The sequence below is a fragment of the Tachyglossus aculeatus genome, chromosome 1 (genome assembly GCF_015852505.1).
Source record: "Tachyglossus aculeatus isolate mTacAcu1 chromosome 1, mTacAcu1.pri, whole genome shotgun sequence".
NCBI classification, from domain to species: Eukaryota; Metazoa; Chordata; class Mammalia; order Monotremata; family Tachyglossidae; genus Tachyglossus; species Tachyglossus aculeatus.
The window spans coordinates 73,898,657-73,912,729 of record NC_052066.1 but is presented as its reverse complement, the minus strand read 5'-3'; positions in this window follow the sequence as shown (position 1 = coordinate 73,912,729).

Below are 14,073 nucleotides of genomic sequence, written 5' to 3'. Positions count from 1 at the left end.
CCCAAGCCCGGGCTCTTTCCACTGAGCCACGCTGCTTCTCTATCTACATTGATGTATATAATAATGATAATAATGGCATTTATTAAGCGCTTACTATGTGCAAAGCACTGTTCTAAGAGCTTGGGAGGTTACAAGGTGATCAGGTTGTCCCAATCAATCAGTCGCATTTATTGAGCGCTTACTGTGTGCAGAGCACTGTACTAAGCGCTTGGGAAGTATACAGAGGAGCTCACAGTCTTAATCCCCAGTTTACAGATGAGGTAACTGAGGCCCAGAGAATAAATCAATCGTATTTATTGAGCACTTACTGTGGCTTGCCCAAGGTCACACAGCTGACAAGTGTCAGAGCTGGGATTTGAACCTGTGACCTCTGACTCCCGAGCCCGGGCTCTTTCCACCGAGCCACGCTGCTTCTCTATCTACATTGACATATATAATAATGATAATAATGGCATTTGTTAAGCGCTTACTATGTGCAAAGCACTGTTCTAAGAGCTGGGGAGTTTACAAGGTATTCAGGTTGTCCCACGCAGGGCTCCCAGTCTTAATCCCCAGTTTACAGATGAGGCAACTGAGGCCCAGAGAAGTATAGTGGCTTGCCCAAGGTCACACAGCTGACAAGTGGCAGAGCTGGGATTCGAACCCGTGACCTCTGACTCCCAAGCCCGGGCTCTTTCCACTGAGCCACGCTGCTTCTCCATCTACATTGACGTATATAATAATGATAATAATGGCATTTATTAAGCGCTTACTATGTGCAAAGCACTGTTCTAAGAGCTGGGGAGGTTACAAGGTGATCAGGTTGTCCCAATCAATCAGTCGCAGTTATTGAGCGCTTACTGTGTGCAGAGCACTGTACTAAGCGCTTGGGAAGTATACAGAGGAGCTCACAGTCTTAATCCCCAGTTTACAGATGACGTAACTGAGGTCCAGAGAAGTTAAGTGGCTTGCCCAAGGTCACACAGCTGACAAGTGGCAGAGCTGGGATTTGAACCCGTGACCTCTGACTCCCAAGCCCGGGCTCTTTCCACTGAGCCACGCTGCTTCTCTATCTACATTGACGTATATAATAATGATAATAATGGCATTTATTAAGCGCTTATTATGTGCAAAGCACTGGTCTAAGAGCTTGGGAGGTTACAAGGTGATCAGGTTGTCCCAATCAATCAGTCGCATTTATTGAGCGCTTACTGTGTGCAGAGCACTGTACTAAGCGCTTGGGAAGTATACAGAGGAGCTCACAGTCTTAATCCCCAGTTTACAGATGACGTAACTGAGGCCCAGAGAAGTAAAGTGGCTTGCCCAAGGTCATACAGCTGACAAGTGGCAGAGCTGGGATTTGAACCCGTGACCTCTGACTCCCAAGCCCGGGCTCTTTCCACTGAGCCACGCTGCTTCTCTATCTACATTGACGTATATAATAATAATAATAATAATAATGGCATTTATTAAGTGCTTACTATGTGCAAAGCATTGTTCTAAGAGCTGGGGAAGTTACAAGGTATTCAGGTTGTCCCAATCAATCAATCGCATTTATTGAGCGCTTACTGTATGCAGAGCACTGTACTAAGCGCTTGGGAAGTATACAGAGGAGCTCACAGTCTTAATCCCCAGTTTACAGATGAGGTAACTGAGGCACAGAGAAATTAAGTGGCTTGCCCAAGGTCACACAGCTGACAAGTGGCAGAGCTGGGATTCGAACCCGTGACCTCTGGCTCCCAAGCCCGGGATCTTTCCACTGAGCCACGCTGCTTCTCTATCTACATTGACGTATATAATAATAATAATAATGGCATTTATTAAGCGCTTACTATGTGCAAAGCACTGTTCTAAGAGCTGGGGAGGTTACAAGGTATTCAGGTTGTCCCACTCAATCAATCAATCGTATTTATTGAGCGCTTACTGTGTGCAGAGCACTGTACTAAGCACTTCGGAAGTATATAGAGACAGTCCCTACCTAACAGTGGGCTCACAGTCTAGAAGGGGGAGACAGACAACCAAACCAGTCTTCATCCCCATTTTACAGACGAGGTAACTGAGGCCCAGAGAAGTGAAGTGACTTGCCCAATTATAATATAATGCTGCCAACGCTTCCTCCCTCAGCTTACCAGGACCGGTCAATCAATCAATCAATTGTATTTATTGAGCGTTTACTGTGTGCAGAGCACTGTCTCTGCACACAGTAAGCGCTCAATAAATCTGATTGATGATGAAGTCCAAGTTGGCAACATCTAGAGACGGTCCCTACCCAACAGTGGGCTCACAGTCTAGAAGGGGGAGACAGGGAACAAAATCAAACATATTAACAAAATAAGATAAATAGAATAGATGTGTACAAGTAAAATAAATAAATAAATGGAGTAATAAATACGTACAAACATATATACATATATACAGGTGCTGTGGGGTCCCCGCCTGGACTGGCGGAGAGGAAGGAGGAGAAGGCAGAGGGGAAGAAAGGTCGGGGCAAAGATGGTTTTGCGGCTCCTCAGGGCAACTTATGTCGCCAACTTGTACTTCCCAAGCGCTTAGTCCAGTGCTCTGCACACAGTAAGCGCTCAATAAATACGATTGAATGAATGAATGAAAGGGACCGTCTCTATATGTTGCCAACTCGTACTTCCCAAGCGCTTAGTACAGTGCTCTGCACACAGGAAGCGCTCAATAAATACGATTGATTGATTATGTTGCCAACTTGTACTTCCCAAGCGCTTAGCCCAATGCTCCGCACACAGTAAGCGCTCAATAAATACCATTGAATGAATGAATATTATTATTTATGATGGCATTGATTAAGCGCTTACTATTGAGAAGCAGCGTGGCTCAGTGGAAAGAGCCCGGGCTTTGGAGTCCGAGGTCGTGGGTTCAAATCCCAGCTCCGCCCATTGTCAGCTGTGTGACTTTGGGCAAGTCACTTCACTTCTCTGGGCCTCAGTTCCCTCAACGGTAAAATGGGAATTAATAATGTGAGCCCCCCGTGGGACAACCTGATCACCTTGTAACCTCCCCAGTGCTTAGAACAGTGCTTTGCACATAGTAAGCGCTTAATAAATGCCATCATTATGTGCCAAGCATTCATTCATTCAATCGTAGTTATTGAGCACTTACTGTGTGGGGAGCACTGTACTAAGCGCTTGGGAAGTCCAAGTTGGCAACATATAGAGACGGTCCCTACCCAACAGTGGGCTCACAGTCTAGAAGGGGGGGACAGACAACAAAACGAAACATATTAACATAATAAAATAATAGAATAAATATTTGCTATCATTCCTCACCTCAGAGTCATGAGCACTAAACAGAGTATATTAAATATATAGAGTATAGTATAGAACATATATATACTATATAGGTAGATAGTATAGAGTAGAGTATATTAAGTATATACATAAATAAGAATATATTAAATATGATATAATATATAATAATAGTCTATTATAATATAATAATAATGAGGGCATTTATTAAACACTTACTATGTGCAGAACACTGTTCTATATTGTATAATATATAAGATATATAAGATGATATTAGTATATTATATAGTATATAATATGATATAATATACCAATTATATTAGCATTATAATTATACTAATTATATTATATTATAATATATAGAACATATATATAGAGTCATGAGCACTAAACAGAGTATATTAAATATATAGAGTATAGTATAGAACATATATATACTATATAGGTAGATAGTATAGAGTAGAGTATATTAAGTATATACATAAATAAGAATATATTAAATATGATATAATATATAATAATAGTCTATTATAATATAATAATAATGAGGGCATTTATTAAACACTTACTATGTGCAGAACACTGTTCTATATTGTATAATATATAAGATATATAAGATGATATTAGTATATTATATAGTATATAATATGATATAATATACCAATTATATTAGCATTATAATTATACTAATTATATTATATTATGTTACATGCTATATATAATACAATAAATATATAAATAATCAACTAATAAATTAAATTAATAAATGATTTATAATATAAACTGTGCTGTATAATATAATCTATAATATGATAATAATAATTTTATATATTATATTAATTATAAATTAAATTAATAACTGACTAAAATAGAAACTGTTCTGTTATATAATATAATTATTATTGTATTATATGTTATATAACATAGAACAGTTTCTATTATTAGTCATTTATTAATTTAATTTATAATCAAATATATATTTAATTATAAATTGTAAATATATGATAATATTAAGTATATTACTATATTAAATATAAATCTATTAATGTGTTCAATATTAATATATAATAAGTAATTATAAGTAATTATAATAATTAATAATTATATTGATTATAATATAAATTATAATTATATAATAATTATTATTGTGTTGTATATTATATAACAGAATAGTTTGTATTATATATATTATATAGTATAGAACCCTGCTTTCCGCATAGTAAGCGCTTAATAAATGCCATGATTATTCTTATTATTATATTATTATGTAATATAATATTATAATAATGATGGCATTTATTAAGCGCTTACTATGTGCCAAGCACTGTTCTAAGTGCTGGGGAGGTTACAAGGTGATCAGGTTGTCCCACAGGGAGCTCACAGCTTTAATCCCCATTTCTACAGATGAGGTCACTGAGGCCCAGAGAAGTGAAGTGACTTGCAGCATGGTTCAGTGGAAAGAGCCCGGGTTTTGGAGTCAGAGGTCGTGGGTTCAAATCCCGACATTTGCCAATTGTCAGCTGGGTGACTTTGAGCAAGTCACTTCACTTCTCTGGGCCTCAGTGACCTTATCTGTAAAATGGGGGTTAAGATTGTGAACCCCACATGGGACAACCTGATCACCTTGTATCCTCCCCAAGGCTTAGAACAGTGTTCTGCACATAGTAAGCACTTAACAAATATCAACATTATTATTATTACTAAATTCTCTGTACCTCATTTACCTCATCTGTAAAATGGGGTTTAAAAACTATGAGCCCCCCGTGGGACAACCTGATCACCTTGTAAACTCCCCAGAGCTTAGAACAGTGCTTCGCACTTAGTAAGCGCTTAATAAATGCCATCATTATTTATTATTTAATTGGCGGAGTGGGGATTCGAACCCATGACCTCTGACTCCCAAGCCTGGGCTCTTTCCACTGAGCCACGCTGCTTCTCATTTATACTTATAATATATATTATATAACATGATAACCATTCATTCATTCAGTCGTATTTAGTGAGCGCTTACTGTGTGCAGAGCACTGGACTAAGCGCTTGGGAAGTACAAGTCGGCAACGTATAGAAACGGTCCCTACCCAACAGCGGGCTCACGGTCTTTAATGATTATTATCATGTGATATAATATGTTACTATATTAAATAAATCAAATTATAAATATGTACATATATACACAGGTGCTGTATACAAAATATACATTATTTATTATACTATATAATGTAAATTATATAATATATAATAATGTTCTATATAATATATTATTATGTTAGAGAAGAATATTGGCTTATTGGAAAGAGCACAGGCTTGGGAATCAGACGCCATGGGTTTTAATCCCGACTCCGCCACTTGTCTGCTGTGCGACCCTGGGCAAGTCACTTCACTTTTCTGGGCCTCAGTTCCCTCATCTGTACAATGGGGATTGAGACGGAGAGCCCCACGTGGGACAGGGACTGTATCCAACCCGATTTGCTCGTATCCAACCCAGCGCTTAGTACAGTGCCTAGCATATAGTAAGCGCTTAACAAATACCACAATTAATATTATTATTATTATTATCAGTTACCTCATCCGTAAAATGGAGATTAAGACTGTGAGGCCCCCCTGGGACAACCTAATCACCTTGTAAACTCCCCAGCGCTTAGAACAGTGATCTGTACATAATAAGTGCTTAATAAATGCCATTATTATTATTATTATTATTATTACAGTGCTCTGCACACAGTAAGTGCTTAATAAATATGACTGAATGAATGAATTTGGTTAGCTATATTCCTTGTACAATTCATATTTTGTTTTTATTTTACTCCCTTTGCCTTTTGCTTTGGTCTAGGGTCATACTTTGAACATTTCTGAAACTTTCTTTCTTCCATCTGGTTAAAATTGGGCCAGGAAGGGTGTTTACCTATTCAATTCAGTCACTGTGGAGTGTATTAAATATTTGCATATACCATTTTAAATAACTGTTTCTCTAGTTCTTATGAGAAGCAGCATGGCTCAGTGGAAAGAGCTCGGGCTTTGGAGTCAGAGGTCGTGGGTTCAAATCCCGGCTCCGCCACCTGTCAGCTGTGTGACTTTGGGCAAGTTGCTTCACTTCTCTGGGCCTCAGTTCCCTCCTCTGTAAAATGGGGATGAAGACTGTGAGCCCCCCGAGGGACAACCTGATCACCTTGTAACCTCCCCAGTGCTTAGAACAGTGCTTTGCACATAGTAAGCACTTAATAAATGTCATTATTATTATTATAAAATGGGGATGAAGACTGTGAGCCCCCTGTGGGACAACCTCATCACCTTGTAACCTCCCCAGCGCTTAGAACAGTGCTTTGCACGTAGTAAGCGCTTAATAAATGCTATCATTATTATTATAGCTTTGACGACAAGCATACCCCAAGCGCATAAGAAATGCCATCATTATTATTATTATAAAATGGAGATGAAGTCTGTGAGCCCCCCGTGGGACAACCTGATCACCTTGTAACCTCCCCAGCGCTTAGAACAGTGCTGTGCATGTAGTAAGCGCTTAATAAATGCTATCATTATTATTATAGGTTTGACGACAAGCATTTGTTAGTATGTTTGGTTTTGTTCTCTGTCTCCCCCTTTTAGACTGTGAGCCCACTGTGGGGCAGGGACTGTCTCTAGATGTTGCCAATTTGTACTTCCCAAGCGCTTAGTACAGTGCTCTGCACATAGTAAGCGCTCAATAAATACGATTGATGATGATGATGATACCCCAAGCTCCAAACAACCCCAGGATAAAAAACAGTACTGTCTGATACCTTGCCCCAGTTTATAACCACCCTACAATAAAACCACTCTGGGGATCAGAGAGGCCAGCCACCCATCCATCCATCCATCAGTCGTATTTATTGAGCGCTTACTGTGCGCAGAGCACTGTACTAAGCGCTTGGGAAGTCCAAGTTGGCAACATATAGAGACGGTCCCTTATCATCAATCGTATTTATTGAGCGCTTACTATGTGCAGAGCACTGTTGGGTTGTCCCTACCCAACAGTGGGCTCACAGTCTAAAAGGGGGAGACAGAGAACAAAACCAAACATACTAACAAAATAAAATAAATAGAATAGATATGTACAAGTAAAATGAATAAATAAATAGAGTAATAAATATGTACAAACATATATACAGGACACCCCTAACTCCTGGGCAAGCTGTGAAACCCAACTAAAATTGGCCGCTTCGATAACGCTCATGAAATCATCTCAGCGCTCGGAAATACTGAGGCAGTGCGGGTTCAGCGTGCCCTTTGGGGAGAGCAACGGCAGGACCTAGCTACTCCCATCACTTTTGAAAGCGGCCAGTACAGTTCCTCCAACCTTTTCTGCAACAACAGAGTCCAGTTTCTCTTCCTCTCTCTTTTCTTTTTTCGTTTTAATAGTATTCGTTAAGCACTTACTCTGTGTCGGCTACTGACAGCTAGAGAAGCGGCGTGGCTTAGTGTAAATAATAATAATAAGGGTGGTATTTGTTAAGCGCTTACTATGTGCCAAGCACGTATTTATTTTATTTATTTTATTTATTCTAGTCTATTCTGGCATATTTATTCTATTTATTTTATTTTGTTAATATATGTATATATGTTTGTACGTATTTATTATTCTATTCATTTTATTTGTACATATTTATTCCATTTATTTTATTTTGTTAATATGTTTTGTTGTGTTGTCTGTCCCCCCCTTCTAGACTGTGAGCCCGCTGTTGGGTAGGGACCGTCTCTAGATGTTGCCAACTTGGACTTCCCATACAGTGCTCTGCACACAGTAAGCGCTCAATAAATACGACTGAATGAATGAAGGCAAAGCAATCAATCAATCAATCAATCAATCGTATTTATTGAGCGCTTACTATGTGCAGAGCACTGTACTAAGCGCTTGGGAAGTACAAATTGGCAACACATAGAGACAGTCCCTACCCAACAGTGGGCTCACAGTCTAAAAGGGGGAGACAGAGAACAGAACCAAACATACCAACAAAATAAAATAAATAGGATAGAAATGTACAAGTAAAATAAATTAATAAATAAATAAATAGAGTAATAAATATGTACAACCATAGCACTGTTCTAAGTGCTGGGGAGGTTACAAGGTGATCAGGTTGTCCCACGGGGGGCTCACAGTCTTAATCCCCATTTTCCAGATGAGGGAACTGAGGCACAGAGAAGTTAAGTGACTTACTCAAAGTCCCACAGCTAAGTGGCGGAACCGGGATTTGAACCCATGACCTCTGACTCCAAAGCCCGGGTTCTTTCCACTGAGCCACGCTGCTTCAGGTATGGCCATCTGATTGGAAGAGATCAGTTTATGGTCCAATACTGAAGAAAAGAGATACAACTAAATGTAACAGTTATCGTACAGTACAACATAATATGACAATAAATTCCATGGAGTGAATGATGCATAAAGCTTTTCCTTTCAACATCACATCACATTTTATCCAGTGTCATCATCATCATCATCAATCGTATTTATTGAGCGCTTACTGTGTGCAGAGCACTGTACTAAGCGCTTGGGAAGTACAAGTCGGCAACATATAGAGACGGTCCCTACCCAACAGTGGGCTCACAGTCTAAAGTGGGCTCACAGTGTCATGGGCGTGGCTCAGTGGAAAGAGCCCGGGCTTTGAAGTCAGAAGTCATGGGTTCAAATCCCGACTCCACCGTTTTTTTTTAATGGCATTTATTAAGCGCTTACTATGTGCAAAGCACTGTTCTAAGCACTGAGGAAGTTACAAAGTTATCAGGTTGTCTCACGGGGGGCTCCCAGTCTTCATCCCCATTTTACAGATGAAGTCACTGAGGCCCAGAGAAGTGAAGGGACTTGCCCAAAGTCACACAGCTGACAACTGGTGGAGCAGGATTTGAACCCATGACCTCTGATTCCAAAGCCCGGGGTCTTTCCACTGAGCCACGCTGCTTCCCTGCCAGTTGTCTGCTGTGGGACTTTGGGCAAGTCACTTCACTTCTCTGGCCTCAGGTCCCTCATCTGTAAAATGGGGATTAAGACTGTGAGCCCCCCTTGGGACAACCTGATCACCTTGTAACCTCCCCAGCGCTTAGAACAGTGCTTTGCACATAGTAAGTGCTTAATAAATGCCATTATTATTATTATTATTACCTAATTTCTCAAGTTTCTCAAAAATATTGTCTCAATAACAGATAATGATAGGGTAGACAGAATCCTTGGACTATGCATTGAAAATCCGACTGTAAGCTCTTATGGACAGGGAACGTTTCTACCAACTCGGTTATACCGTACTCCCCAAAGTGCTTAGTACAGTGCTCTACAAGGAGTAAGCACTCAATAAATATGATTGACTGATAATAATAACAATAATGGCATTTGTTAAGTGCTTACTACGTGCAAAGCACTGTTCTAAGCATTGGGACTGATGTGCCCACTATTACCATTTATAATAATAATAGTAATCATTGTTATTATGCTATATGTTAAGCGCTTACTATTCATTCATTCATTCAATTGTATTTATTGAGCGCTCACTGTGTGCAGAGCACTGTACTAAGTGCTCGGGAAGTACAAGTTGGCAACATGTGCCAGGCACTGTACTAAGCGCTGGGGTGGATGTGAGCAGATCAGGTTGAACACAGTCCCTGTCATCATCATCATCAATCGTATTTATTGAGCGCTTACTATGTGCAGAACACTGTACTAAGCGCTTGGGAAGTACAAATTGGCAACACAGAGAGACAGGGACTGTCCCACATGGGGCTCACAGTCTCAACCCCCATTTTACAGATGAGGTCCCTGAGGCCCAGAGAAGTGAAGTGACTTGCCCAAGGTCTCACACAGCAAACTGGTGGCAAAACCGGGATTATCAATCAATCTCAATCAATCAATCAATCGTACTTATTGAGCGCTTACTGTGTGCAGAGCACTGGACTAAGCGCTTGGGAAGGACAAGCTGGCAACATATAGAGACGGTCCCTACCCAACAGCGGGCTCACAGTCTAGAAGGGGGAGACAGAGAACAAAACCAAACATATTAACAAAATAAAATAAATAGAATAGATATGTACAAGTAAAATAAATAGAGTAATAAATCTGTACAAACATATATACATATATACAGGTGCTGTGGGGAAGGGAAGGAGGTAAGGCGGGGGGATGGAGAGGGGGAGAAGGGGGAGAGGAAGAGTGGGAGGAGGGGGATTAGAACCTATGACCTTCTGACTCCCAGTAAGTGCTTAATAATAATAATAATAATAATAATGATAATAATAATAATAATAATGGCATTTGTTAAGCACTTACTATGTGCAGAGCACTGTTCTAAGCACTGGGGGGATACAAGGTGATCAAGTTGCCCCACGTGGGGCTCACAATCAATCCCCATTTTACAGATGAGGTAACTGAGGCTCAGAGAAGTTAAGTGACTTGCCCAACTGACTGACCTTCTTGGGCTGATTGTTCAGGGGACATTTTCCTGCCCCTTTATTATCGCCACAAGCGCTCAACCGACTGACTGACCTTCTTGGGCTGATTGTTCAGGGGCTCAATCAATCAATCGTATTTATTGAGCGCTTCCTGTGTGCAGAGCACTGTACTAAGCGCTTGGGAAGTACAAGTTTCTTCCTGCCCCTTTATTATCGCCACTATCCATTCTTTTCTTGGTGGTGATGGGATCATCCTTTGTCCCTTCGCCACTGTGCTCGGAACTGTCCTCATCCCCCTTTTAGACTGTGAGCCCACTGTTGGGTAGGGACTGTCTCTATGTGATGCCAATTTGTACTTCCCAAGCGCTTAGTACAGTGCTCTGCACATAGTAAGCGCTCAATAAATACGATTGATTGATTGATTGATCCCATCGTCCTTTCGTGTTCTATGTACTAATCGGAGGCCTCCTGATACCTTCCTTCTCGTGTTTCTGCCAGGAACTGTCTCTCCCACCCCATTCTCCTGCTCCTCCGAGAAGCAGCGTGGCTCAGTGGAAAGAGCCCGGGCTTTGGAGTCAGAGGTCATGGGTTCGAATCCCGGCTCCGCCACAGGTCTGCTGTGTGGCCTTGGGCAAGTCACTTAACTTCTCTGGGCCTCAGTTATCTGTAAAATGGGGATTAAGACTGGGAGTGCCACGTGGGTCAACTTGATCACCTTGTATCCCCCCCAGCGCTTAGAACAGTGCTCTGTACATAGTAAGCGCTTAACAAATGCCATTATTATTATTATTATTATTATTATTATTCCCTTCATATACAGACTGAGTATCCCAACATCAGCCGTAGGGCCCTTCAACCTCCATGCCCAGTCTCCCTGACACTGACCTCCCTTGATGATAATGATGGCACTTATTAAGCGCTTACTATGTGCAAAGCACTGTTCTTGTCCACACTCTCCCGACTTTCCCAAACTTCTAAATGTCGAGAAGGCAACCTTGGATCCCCAGGATGACAGGCGGAAGGATGGGATCACTCCCGTAGACGTTGGAACCCCAAGGGAGGGAAAGCCCAGAGAAGTGAAGTGACTTAACCGAGGTCTCGCAGCAGAAAGGCGGCAGAGTCAGGATTAGAACATATCTATTCTATTTATTTTATTTTGTGAGTATGTTTGGTTTTGTTCTCTGTCTCCCCCTTTTAGACTGTAAGCCCACTGTTGGGTAGGGACTGTCTCTATATGTTGCCAATTTGTACTTCCCAAGCGCTTAGTACAGTGCTCTGCACATAGTAAGCGCTCAATAAATACGATTGATGATGATGATGATGATTAGAACCTATGACCGTCTGACTCCCAGTGAGCGCTCAATAAATACGATCGACTGACTGCCCTTCTTGGGCTGATTGTCCGGGGAAACGTTTTCATTCATTCAATCGTATTTATTGAGAGGCAGCGTGGCTCAGTGGAAAGAGCCCGGGCTTTGGAGTCAGAGGTCATGGGTTCAAATCCCAGCTCCGCCAATTGTCAGCTGTATGACTTTGGGCAAGTCACTTCTCTGTGCCTCAGTTCCCTCATCTGTAAAATAGGGATGAAGACTGGGAGCCCCCCGTGGGACAACCTGATCACCTTGTAACCTCCCCAGCGCTTAGAACAGTGCTTTGCACAGAGTAAGCGCTTAATAAATGCCATTATTATTATTATTATTAGAATCTGTGACCATCTGACTCCCAGTGAGCGCTCAATAAATACGATCGACTGACTGCCCTTCTTGGGCTGATTGTCCGGGGAACGTTTTCATTCATTCAATCGTATTTATTGAGAGGCAGCGTGGCTCAGTGGAAAGAGCACAGGCTTTGGAGTCAGAGGCCACGGGTTCAAATCCCCGCTCCGCCACTTGTCAGCTGTATGACTTTGGGCAAGTCACTTCTCTGTGCCTCAGTTCCCTCATCTGTAAAATGGGAATGAAGACTGGGAGCCCCCCGTGGGACAACCTAATCACCTTGTAACCTCCCCAGTGCTTAGCACAGTGCTTTGCACATAGTAAGCGCTTAATAAATGTCATTATTATTATTATTATTAGAATCTGTGACCATCTGACTCCCAGTGAGCGCTCAATAAATACGATCGACTGACTGCCCTTCTTGGGCTGATTGTCCGGGGAATGTTTTCATTCATTCAATCGTATTTATTGAGAGGCAGCGTGGCTCAGCGGAAAGAGCACAGGCTTTGGAGTCAGAGGCCACGGGTTCAAATCCCGGCTCCGCCACTTGTCAGCTGTGTGACTTTGGGCAAGTCACTGAACTTCTCTGTGCTTCAGTTCCCTCATCTGTAAAATGGGGATGAAGACTGTGAGCCCCTCCTGGGACAACCTGATCACCTTGTAACCTCCCCAGCACTTAGAACAGTGCTTTGCACATAGCAAGCACTTAATAAATGCCATTATTATTATTATAATTATTATTATTGAGCACTTAATGTGTGCAGAACACTGTACTAAGTGCTTGGAAGTCCAAGTTGGCAACATATAGAGATGGTCCCGACCCAACAACGGGCTCACAGTCTACAAGGGGGAGACAAACTACTACTACTACTAATAATAATGTTGGTATTTGTTAAGCACTTACTATGTGCAAAGCACTGTTCTAAGTGCTGGGGGGAATACAAGGAGATGAGGTTGTCCCATGTGGGGCTCATAGTCCTAATCCCCATTTTACAGATGAGGGAACTGAGGCACAGAGAAGTGAAGCTACTTGCCCAAGGTCACACAGCAGACGTGGGGGAGGCGGGATTCATTGACGGCTTCTATTGTCCTCCGTCAGAGAAGTTTGGATTTTGGTAACGCTCTCCATTAATCCAGTCCCCTCCGTGTACAGATTTTGGGAAGCAACATGGCATAGTTTATCAAGCAGGGACCTGAGAGTTAGAAGGTCATGAGTTCTACTCTCAGCTCCACCACCTGCCTGCTGTGTGACCTCAAGCAAGTCACTTTTCCTCTCTGGGCCTCAGTGACCTCATCTGTAAAACGGGGATTGAGACTGCGAGCCCCAAGTGGGACAGATCTGCTTGTCTTTTAGACTGTGAGCCCACTGTTGGGTCGGGACTGTCACTATATGTTGCCAACTTGGACTTCCCAAGCGCTTAGTCCAGTGCTCTGCACACAGTAAGTGCTCAATAAATACGATTGATGGTGACAGATTGGCTTGTACGCACCCCAGCGCTTAGCGCAGTGCCTGGCACGTAGTAAGTGCTTAACAAAAGCAATAATCATTACATTATTTCATTTTACGGAAACAAGTAGCGGCTTAAGAGCTGAGGGTTTTCTGGAGCAACTGCAGCCTCCATCAGGCAGAATGGTGTGGAAGTTTCTGAGATTCCTTCAGTTCCAAACCATTTTTCCAAACCGGTCCTGCCTAATTG